This window comes from Nycticebus coucang, chromosome 14 (genome assembly GCF_027406575.1).
Source record: "Nycticebus coucang isolate mNycCou1 chromosome 14, mNycCou1.pri, whole genome shotgun sequence".
NCBI lineage: Eukaryota > Metazoa > Chordata > Mammalia > Primates > Lorisidae > Nycticebus > Nycticebus coucang.
Window position 1 is genome coordinate 68,822,853 of NC_069793.1, and position 11,728 is coordinate 68,834,580.

The following is an 11,728-nucleotide window of genomic DNA, read 5'->3' on the forward strand; positions in this document are numbered from 1 at the left end:
CTCATCCTTTACCTCCGCACCACACTTTGCCACCATGCTCCCCACCTCCTCCTGCAGGCCCAAGGCCCTCTCCACAATGCCCCCAAGCAGTCCTGGATGAGAAAGGCTCCCTGGACAATGAAGCACCCAGGGTCAGAAATCAAAAAAGGAGAAAAACATTTCAGGATGGGGGTCAATGAGCAAGAATTCTTCTGCCAATACTCCTCACCACACTTCCTCCAAGGGTCACAACTAGGAGACAGATGTAGTTCTGGGTGACAAGGCCTAGACTTCTCGTTCTTGAATGAGGCCTGTGTGATAGAAAAGGCACCACTCCGGGAATCAAAGACCTGGATCCCAACCTCAGCACTTCCACCATCACCTGGCCGAATAACTTCAAGTGAGTCAATTCCTCAGAACTGAACTACAAGAGTTCCAGACTCAGTGCTCTAAGGACTCCATTTCCCCCATGGTGGCATTTCGGAGATAAGATTCAAGCCTCAAATCCACTTCCTGTGCATACGACACTCTCTTTGAATGGATGAATCAGTTATTTACTCATCTGCACCTTGGCTTCCTCATTTTTCAGTGGTGGTGACTGCAGGACTGACCTCAGGAGCTATTGTGAGGATTAAACGGGATGATGCACGTGGAGCATTTGGCAGGTCCCGGCACACAGAGAACCGTGGGTAGCTGGTGGCTATTTTTGCTCTTGTTATGTATCACTCCAGGGCTGTGTGACTGGTTTGGTCCTGCAGCCTCACCAACTTGGCACAACTCCCATGCTTTGTAAAAGTCAAAGGACATTTCTCAGAGGAGACACTGTCTGGTGGAAGGAAAGTTTAAAGGGCTTCCCTTTTCCCGGTTCCCCCTGCCCTGACTCTAATACCTCTCCTGGCTTCAGAAAGAAGAAACAGACTCCCCAAGGGCCCCAGATACAGGGCTGGTAATCCAGGTGAGGAAGAGTGGGGGTCTCTATTCTGACAGTGTCTGCCGAATGGCACAGCCGAAGCCTGTTCCTTTCCATTTGGCGAAGTGGCCTAATCTTTTCCCCTTTCCTGCCACCATTCACTCAGAAAGGGGTGAACCCCCTAAGAAAGGGGTTTGTTTTGTTACTATCATTGTTGTTTTATTTTGTTTTTTCAGGTTAGAAAAGAAAATGTATTTATTTTATCAGATTTCTTTTCTTTTTCTTTCTTTCTTTTTTTTTTTTTTTAGAGACAGAGCTTCACTTTGTTGCCCTTGGTAGAGTGCCATGGCATCATAGCTCACAGCAACCTCCAACTCTTGGGCTTAGGCAATCCTCTTGCCTCGGTTTACATTTTAGTAGAGACAGGGCCTCCCTCTGGCTTAGGCTGGTCTCGAACTTGTTAACTCAAGTGTTCTACCTGCCTCAGCCTCCCAGAGTGCTAGGATTACAGGCATGAGCCACCATACCTGGCCTATTTTGTTAGATTTCTCTAAAAAATATTTAATTGTGGTGAAATATAAATAAAATTTATCATCTTTACCATTTTAAAGTGCACAGTTGATTTGCACTAAGTACATTTGCATTGTTGAGCAACACCACCACCATGTATCTCCAGAACCCTTAGTTCTACAGGACTGACCTGGGGCTAAGAAATATATTTAGTGCGAATGAACTGTGCACTTAAAAATGGTAAAGATGATAAATTTTATTTATATTTCACCACAATTAAATATTCACCACAATTAGACCCAAATTGTACCCATTAAACAAAAACTCCCCACCTCCTCATTTTTGTTTTTTGATCTGTGTAAGAACTGGGTTTGGTGATATGATCTTTTTAATAAATATATACCGATGGTGTCCTAGCCTGGGACTACATTTGGCTTGAATGCCGGGGAAACTTGAGGCTTATCACCAACTTTGAGAGTTTAGGATTCAATAGGCCAGAAAAAAAAAAATAGAGGAGAATTTTTCTCATTTATTCATTCAACAAAACTCCCCTTACCCTATCAGACCCCAGGGCCAGGAAACAGCTCCAAGGAGGTCCCTTGATTCCCTCCCCACTGTGCTCTGTAATATAGATTCAAATAGCCCCAGACTGTCAGTTCAACTCCCACTAAATAGAGGAAAGCTACGGTCCAAAGTTGGCCATGGACTGAGCCAAAGGTCACTTGGCCTGCCCTCCCCTTCCCAGCTGAGTCACTTTAATACCTGACCTACCCAGATCCTTTTTTCAAAGTAAGTGAATTAAAACTTTACAGTATCCAAATAGTTGGTACTAGAAAGAATCTGGGTGATCATTAAGAATAATAGAGTAATAGCACTGTTACTTATGTAGTAGTATTCCAGCACTCTCCTCCCACTATTACCACTACTACTGATGGTAATGACAGTAGCTAATGGTGTGTGCCAGGAATCGCATCGAGAGCTTTGCAAGTCTCATTTAATCATCATTCACGCCTACATGATTGGTTTTATTATTATTATTATTATTATTATCATCCATATTGAACAGATGAGGTAACTGAGGTACAGAGAAGCTAAGTAAATTCCTTAGGGTCAGATGGTGCCTATGGCTCACTGGGTAGGGCACTGGCCCCATATACCAAGGGTGGCAGGTTCAAACCCACCCTGGCTAACCTGCAACCAAAAAATAGCAGGGCGTTGTGGCGGGCGCCTGTAGTCCCAGCTACTTGGGAGACAGAGGTAGGAGAGTCGCTTGAGCCCAGGAGTTGAAGGTTGCTGTGAGCTGTGATGCCACAAAACTCTACCCAGGGTAACAGCTTGAGGCTCTGCCTCAAAAAAAAAAAAAAAAAAATTCCTTAGGGTCACCAGCAGGAATTCTAGCCTAGACTGTCTAACTCTGGAGTCCCTGCCCTTACTACTCTTCTATGTGGCTTCACTGTACAGCTGGGGAGGCTGAGGGAATTTGCTCAAGGTCATACTCAAGGTCATACCCAAGGTCATACCCTTAGCTCCCTGTAATCCCTGTAGACAGTCAAGAATGAGTTCTAATGGAGCACTATGCTATTTCTGCTCAGGAGTTCAAGCCTGGACTTCTGCTTAGAGTTCACGTGGAGAGTCTTCCAAGGTTTGTCCCATGTACTCCAAGTGTCCTCTAAGACAGGACACATGAATTATTTCACCCTCGGCAATTTACAGAAGAATAGTAGGCACCATACATGTGGATAAGAATAAATCTAATAAAATCTCAAAGAATTCTTGGTGGTCTACCATGGCCTAGCCTATGAGATGGAAATATAGTCAGATATTGCTTACCGACAGGAATGCATTCTGACAAATGCATCACTTCCCAATTTCATCATTGTGTGAACATCATAGACTGTACTTACACAAACCTGTATATGGTATAACCTACGACCTACCTAGGCTATGTGATATAGCCTATTGTCTCTAGGCTACACATCTTACAACACATTACTGTACTGAATACTGTGGGCAATAGTAACACAATGTATTTGTGTGTCTAAACAAAGAGAAAGTAAGCAAAACTATGATATAAAGGATACAAAGGTACATTTGTGTTTTTTTGTGTTTGTTTTTTTTTTGAGACAGAGTCTCACTATGTCACCCTCGGTAGAGGACCAGGGTGTCATAGCTCACAGCAACCTCAAACTCTTGGGCTTAAGTGATTCACTTGTCTCAGACTCCCAAGTAGCTGGTACTACAGGCACCAACCACAACACCTGCCTATTTTGTTTTTGTTGTTGTAGTTGTCATTGTTGTTTTAGTAAGCCCGGGCTGGGCTGGGTTCGAACCCACCAGCCCCTGGTGTATATGGCCGGTGCCCTAACTACTGAGCTATGCGTGCCGAGCCAAAAAATGGTTCATTTGTTTAGGGCATTTTCCATGAATGGAGCTTGCAGAACTGGAAGTTGTTCTGGGTGAGTCAGGGTCTGAGTGGGGAGTGGCTGTGAAGGGAGTGGCTGTGAAGTGGCTGTACACCACTGTAGACTTTATAAACATTGTATACTTAGGCTACATTAAAACTATTTAAAAATCTCTTTCTTTAAATGTAAATTAACCTTAGTTTATTGTAATGCTTTTGCTTTATAAAATTTTTAATTTTTTAATCTCTTTCACTCTTGTAATAATACAGAATAAAACACAAACACATTATATAGTTGTACAAAAATATTTTCTTTTAGACCAGGTGTGGTGGCTCACGCTTGTAATCCCAGCACTTTGGGAGGCCAAGGCGTGTGGATTGAGCTCAGGAGTTCAAGACCAGCCTCAGCCAAAGTGAGACCCCCATCTTTAAAAGTAGCCAGGCATTGTGGCAGGCGCCTGTAGTCCCAGCTACCCGGGAGGCTGAGGCAAGAGAATCACTTAAGCCCAAGAGTTTGAGGTTGCTGTGAACTGTGACACCACAGTACTCTACTGAGGGCAAAAAAGTGAGACTCTGTTTCAAAAAAATTTTTTTTCTTTTGTTATCTATAATATTTTTCTATTTAAAACACTGTTTTTACTTTTTAAACTTTTTGTTAAATCTAAGACACAAACACACCCATTAGCCAAGGGTCAGCATCATGATCATCAATATCACTGTCTTCTACCACCACACCTTGTCCCACTGGAAGGTATTCAGATACAATAACGATGCATTCTGGAGTATACCCTGAAGAACCTGCCTGAGGCTGTTTTACAGTTAACTTTTTTTTAAGTTGGAGGCATTCATTCTGAAATAATGATAAAAAGTATAGCATACAGCTGGGGCGTGGCAGGTCACACCTGTAATCCTAGCACTCTGGAAAGCCAGGGTGGGTGGATCCCTTGAGCTCAGGAATCCGAGGCTAGCCTGAGCAAGAATGAGATTCCATCTCTACTAAAAATAGAAAAAATTATCTAGGCATTGTGGTGGGCACCTGTAGTCCCAGCTACTTGGGAGTCTGAGACAAGAGGATCGCTTGAGCCCAAAAGTTTGAGGTTGCTGTGAGGCTATGACACCTAAACCCAGGGTGACTAGGTGAAACTATTATCTCAAAAAAAAAAAAAAAAAGTATAGCACAGTAAATACATAAACCAGTAACACACATGCTATAATTTTATACAACTGCCAGCACATCAAGTTTATTTATACCAGCATCACCAGAAATGTGTACATAATGTGTTACACTACTACATTACAGTGGCTAGGGATTTCTCAGCTCCATTATAATCTTATGGGACCACCATTGTTTTTTTGTTTTTTTTTTTTTTATTGTTGGGGATTCATTGAGGGTACAATAAGCCAGGTTACACTGATTGCATTTGGTAGGTAAAGTCCCTCTTGCAATCATGTCTCGTCTGGAGGCCTCCACTGATTTCTCAAACCCCACAGGGTAGACACCCTAAATCTCTCTTCAGCCCTCTTAAAAGGCACTTTAAACTTCTAAACTTGCTAAGCAGAAGTTTTCCCAGGAAAGTGCTTGTCACTGGAATCACTACTTAAGTGGCTATCCACTTACCCAGTGTGCCAAATTTGGTCTCACTCTGCCCCTGAGGGTTAGGGCTGTAAGGCCGCTCAGTCCCCACCTTTAGGCTGCTCAGTCAATAGGTTACTAGCTCCCGCCCGATCCTTGCTCTGCAACCCTGAGGGTGGACCTCACTGGGGCAGTTCTCTCCCAATGGCTCCCTGCGGCCCACAGCCAAACACTAGTAGCTCCGTCCGGCTCAGAGGCTCAGTCTGGGGCCCTAGACAACGCCCAAAGTTCTCTGCACTCCTGCTCAAGCTCTCCCCAAGGCAGTTCAACTGAGTGCCAAGTCCAAAAACACCAAAACAGTTCACAGGTAAGGCCTTTCCAGTTTGCAGTCTCCCTGCTACTGTACTTACAGCTGTCAGTGGGATTAGGCCAATTGAACACATGTGACCACTTGCCAGTTTTCCAGTTTTTGTCCTCCTCTTGGGGTCCAGAAGTCTCTCGCTGACTCCCTGTATCCTCATAGGGATGATTATAGGCAGATCCCACCAGCCAGAAATGCCTGGAGTCTTATCTCCCCAGACTCACGGTGCCCAGTTGCAGGGAAGCTGTTACTCGGCCACCATCTTGCTCTCTCTCCGGGACCACCATTGTATATATAGTTCCTCATTGACAAAGCGTCCTTACACCATGTATGTTCCTCATTGACAAAGTGTCCTTACACCATGTATGACATTTTACATGACTCAATTTATATGAAATGTCAAGACTAGGCAGACAGAGAGAGAGAGAGGAAGTTGTTCAGAGCTGGAAGAAATGAGTAATTTTAGAATGGTAATTCAAGGATTTAAAACTTTTTTTTCCCCACCCTTGGTAGAGTGCTGTGGCATCACAGCTCACAGCAACCTTTAACTCCTGGGCTTAGGTGATTCTCTTGCCTCAGCCTCCTGAGTAGCTGGGACTATTTTTCATTGCCGTTTGGCCAGGGCCGGGGTCCAATCCGCCACCCTCGGTATATGGGGCCAGTGCCCTACCCACTGAGCCACAGGCGCCACCCCTAAAACATTTTTTAATTGTGGTAAAATTCACATAACATTAAATTTGCCACTGCTACCATTTCAAAGTGTACAATTCAGTGGTATTGATTACATTCACGATGTTGCACAAATAACACTACCATCTAGTTCTGGAATTCCCTCCGTATATGGGGCTGGCGCCCTACCCACTGAGCCAGAGACCCTATACCTCTTCTCCCTTCCCTCCAAGTCCTGGCAACTGCAGAGTTTTGGGATTGTTTTGTTTTGTTTTTGAGGGGATGGAAGGTTCTAAAATTGACTGTGGTGATGGTTGCACAACTCTGTAAATATACTAAAATCCACTGAATTGAACACTTTAAGTGGATGAATTGTATGGCACTCAATTATATCTCAATAAAGCTGTTACAAAAAAATTATAAAAAAAAGAAACACTGGGCGGCACCTGTGGCTCAAAGGGGTAGGGCGCCGGCCCCATATGCCGGAGGTGGTGGGTTCAAACCCAGCCCAGCCAAAAACTGCAAAAAAAAAAAAAAAAGAAAAAGAAAGAAAGAAAAAGAATCCTCTGATATCCCATTCTTTACCCCTACATACAAGATATTAGCAGCCAGCCACTGGAAAAATCTGCAATTATATGGCAACAACAATACCAACACTCATCTCAATTCTCACTAGACTGAAACACCATGCTGTCTAAAAGAAAAAGAGGTATGTCCATGCCATACATAAATTCTATTTACCTGTTTCTCCTCTTTTTCTATACATGATGCTTGGCAATCCTACAAATACAGATGATAGGCTTGGCACCTGTGGCTCAAACTGCTAAGGCGCCAGCCACATACGTCAGAGCTGACAGGTTCGAATTCGGCTCAGGCCTGCCAAACAACAATGACAACTACAACCAAAAACTAGCTGGGTATTGTGACAGGCTCCTGTAGTCCCAGCTACTTGGGAGGCTGAGGCAAGAGAACTGCTTAAGCCCAGGAGTTGGAGGTTGCTGTGAGGTGTGATACCAGGAACTCTACCTAGCTTGAGGTTCTGTTTCAAGAAAAAAAAAAAAAAAAAAAAAAAAAAAAATATATATATATATATATATATGAGATACTCATTAAAAAAAAAAAAAAAAGAACACTCGGCACCCTTAGCGCAGAGGTTATAGCGCCGGCCACATGCACCTAGGCTGGCGGTTTCAAACCCAGGCCAGCTAAACAATGACAACTGCAACAAAAAAATAGCCAGGCATTTTGGCAGGCGCTGTAGTCCCAGCTACTTGGGAGGTTGAGGCAAGAGAATTGCTTAAGCCCGAGAGTTTGAGGTTGTTGTGAGCTGTGACACTGTGGCACTCTACCCAGGGCTACAGCTTGAGACTCTGCCTCGGAAAAAGAAGAAGAAAAGGTGGGGCATGGTGGCTCACACCTGTAATCTTAGCACTCTGGGAAGCAAAGGTGGGGGGATAGCTTGAGCTCACGAGTTTGAGACCAGCTGAGCAAAATCAAGATTCCATCTCTACTAACAATAGAAAAAAACTGAGGCAAGAAGATCGCTTGAGCCCAAGTTGCAGGTTGTTGTGAGCTGTGACGCTACAGCACTCTACCCAAGGTGACAGCTTGAGACTCTGTCTCAAAAAAAAAAAGAAAAGAAGAAAAAAATACATTGTCAAGAAATAAAACACATAGGGTGGCACCTGTGGCTCAGTGAGTAGGGCGCCAGCCCCATATACCGAGGGTAGCGGGTTCAAACCCAGCCCCAGCAAAACTGCAACAAAAAATAGCCGGGTGTTGTGGTGGGCACCTGTAGTCCCAGCTACTCGGGAGGCTGAGGCAAGAGAATCACCCAAGCCCAAGATCTGGAGATAGCTGTGAGCTGTGACGCCATAGCACTCTACCTAAGGTGACAAAGTGAGACTCTGTCTCTAAAAAAAAAAAAACACACACACACAACTAAAAGATGAGTAAAACTATCTCATATAATATTAGAATTCTAAGACAGAGACTTTAAAATAACTATGATTAATAAGTGAAAGGAGGCCGAGCTCACACCTGTAATCCTAGCACTCTGGGAAGCCAAGGCAGGTGGATTGCCTGAGCTCCCGGGTTCGAGACCAGCCTGAGCAAGAGCAAGACCTCTACTAAAAGTAGAAAAATTGGGCAGCCCTGTGGCTCAGTGGATAGGGCGCCAGCCCCATATACCAAGGGTGGCGGGTTCAAACTCTGCCCCAGCCAAATTGCAACAACAACAACAAAAATAGCCGGGCGTTGTGGCAGGTGCCTGTAGTCTCAGCTACACAGGAGGCTGAGGCAACAGAATTGCCTAAGCCCAGAAGTTGGAGGTTGCTGTGAGCTGTGTGACACCACAGCACTCTACCGAGGGCCACAAAATAAATAAATAAATAAAAATAAAAATAGAAAAACTGAGGCAAGAGGATCACTTGAGCCCATGAGTTGGAGGTAGCTGTGAACTATGACACCACAGCACTCTACCTAGGGTGACAGCTTGAGACTCTGTCTCAAGAAAAAAAAATAAGTGAAAGGATCTAGTTGAAAAGATAGACAACACACATAAACAGGTGTGGAATTTTAGCAGAGATGAAAATTATTTTTTAAAAAGAGTCAAATGAAATGGTAAATATAAAAAACAACATACCAAAAAAAAAAAAAAAAGATGCACTCATCAACCAACTAGAAACAGGTAAGAAAAGAATCAGTAAAGTCGCAGCAGAAATTATTGAGTGGAAACAGTGGAAGCAGGAAGCAGGAATTATTGATTGGAAAACTCAGGACAGAACGAGAATACTGAGGAAGACTTCATCAAAATTTAAAATGTTTATGCTTAAAAGGATACCACTAAAAATTAAAAGACAACCCACAGAATAGGAGAAAGTATTTATAAAATACACATTTGACAAGGGACTGCCATTTATAATATATAAAAGACTCATACAACCCAAGAGCCTCACTTGATCACAGATCAAGAATCCCCATTTTTCACCTATAAATTCTTTTGTCTTTTAAGCCCTCCCCCCCGCAAATAGTTCCTTTTTAAACACTTCTTTTAAGTCTTGCCTTCAAAAATTGTACATTGGAAGCTAAATGATCACCTCAACCTATCCCATTCTCTTTTGTCTTCCACTGACTCTGCTTTCAAACTATGCCTTGCTCTAACCCTTACTGTTTTTCCAGCAGATCAGACACAGTCCTGGCATCCCTTTACTTCTGTCCTTTAAATCCTGGTCACACTAACTAATCAATCTAATTGCTGGTTATGCCAACACATAGACCATGCAAAGGAACCTGAACCCACCTTGTTGCCGCCAATGTGAGTGCCTGGTGGAATCAGGACGGAAGGTGGATGTATGACAAGAAGCGGCATCCACAACCAGAGGAGAAACATCAGACTGCTTCTCCTACTGGTAAGTCAACAGGATATGGAAAAAAAACCTCTGTGGAAGCTTAAGAACGATCTGTTGCTCAGGTAGTCACCAGAAAGAAATTTTTACCTCTGCAATGAAAACAGGGATGATGGGTGGCGCCTGTGGCTCAGTGAGTAGGGCACCGGCCCCATATACCGAGGGTGGCAGGTTTGAACCCAGCCCCGGCCAAACTGCAACAAAAAAATAGCCGGGCGTTGTGGCGGACGCCTGTAGTCCCAGCTACTCGGGAGGCTGAGGCAAGAGAATCAGCTAAGCCCAAGAGCTGGAGGTTTCTGTGAGCTGTGATGCACAGCCCTCTACCAAGGGTGACAAAATGAGACTCTGTCTCTAAAAAGAAAAAAAAGAAAACAGGGATGATGTGGGATCTTGTCTGGGTGACCTACCAGAGCAATATTGTAATTAAGCCCTATGGTTTGATTCCACAGTTGGCATTCTTACACCATTTCAGGGGTCCTCAAACTTTTAAAACAGGGGGCCAGTTCACTGTCCCTCAGACCATTGGAGGGCTGGATTATAGTTAAAAAAAAACAAACTATGAACAAATTCCTATGCACACTGCACATATCTTATTTTGAAGTAAAAAAACAAAATGGGAACAAATACAATCACACCGCCTCATGTGGCCCGCAGGCCGCAGTTTGAGGACCCCTGAAGATGGTGGTGACACTAATCCTCACAATGTCAACAACTGTCAAATCACCAGATGTTACCAATGCCTCACAAGCTAGGCTTATGCAGCTTGGGGTAGCTCACTTGCTCCCCCTGTTAAGTTGCCAGACACTAAAGATTGTATATGGACAGAACAAAAGCCTGGACTGACTTGGTTAAGTAACCAAACCAAACCCTATTGTTACAGGAAGACAAGGCCTTATGGAGAGAAAGAGCACCCAAACACTGTGTTTAAAAGAGGAAGGGCTTTATTCCAGCTGGTGGAGAGACAGCAGACCCAGAGTTCCAAAATGGCCATGCTCCCCGACTGGCTCAGTTTTCTGTTTATCTCCAGTCAAAAAGTTCCAGTCCACGGGTACCTTTCTCATTGGTCAGTTTGAATCAAGCTGGAGAAGTGGGCTCTGGCTTTTACAGAAGCGGAAGCAAGCGTTAGTTTCCAGGTCCCAGGAAGTTAAGTTTCTACAAATTCCTAGGAGCTGAGTTACTACCAAGAGGACCTCACAGGTGTATCTTTGGGGTCTCCTTTAGAAGACCTCTGTTCTCTTAGACCTCACTTTTTCCAGGTATCTTCTCTCACGATAACTGCCAGAATTGGACCAAAGGCCTTTCGTAACCTATTTTATTCCCACAGACTGGCAGGGACACATGGACACTGGAGATATGGAAATGCAAATAAGGAAGAAGAGGCACAGGAAACTCCAGACTGGGAGGTCACAGGTTCTACCCTGACCCTATCTGTAAATTACACTGGTCTTTTTATCTTGTGTGGCAATAAAGTATACAAGTGGTTTCCTCCGAGAGAGTCAGGATGTTATGGACTTGATTATCTCACAGCCTTGTTACCAGGTACTCCACTTTAAATGCCAGCCAAACCATAAACTTGGACTCTTTCATTCATAAAGTGGTATGAGGCAAACATACTAGACATAATATTATAAAAAATCCATTATATATTATAATTTTAAGTTATTTGTGGTGCTTAGGACTCTTTGCTCAGCATTTTGAACTCATGAGACTGAAAAGACAGTTTTGAATCTCCCGTTGGTACTAGAACAAGAGTTCAGTATCACTATGCAAGCACTGGGGCACTTAAGTTAGACGTCAGCAGCAGCCTAGCCTCTGTTGTATGAAAAAACTGCTGGGTCCTGGCTGCCCTGACAGCCCGACAAGGGAGAATTTGTGTGATTACTGGTGAAAATGCTTGCACTCTAGGCAAGTAGAGACT

At 43.8% G+C, this 11,728-nt stretch overlaps 1 long non-coding RNA gene across 1 annotated transcript; it reads left to right on the plus strand.

Moving 5' to 3' along the window:
• The first annotated feature begins 201 nt into the window (after positions 1 to 201).
• Positions 202 to 11,282, plus strand: LOC128565532 (uncharacterized). Its single transcript, XR_008374275.1, has 3 exons — positions 202 to 934; positions 9,680 to 9,813; positions 11,135 to 11,282. It is a non-coding gene; the product is annotated as an uncharacterized LOC128565532 (long non-coding RNA).
• The last annotated feature ends 446 nt before the right edge of the window (positions 11,283 to 11,728 follow it).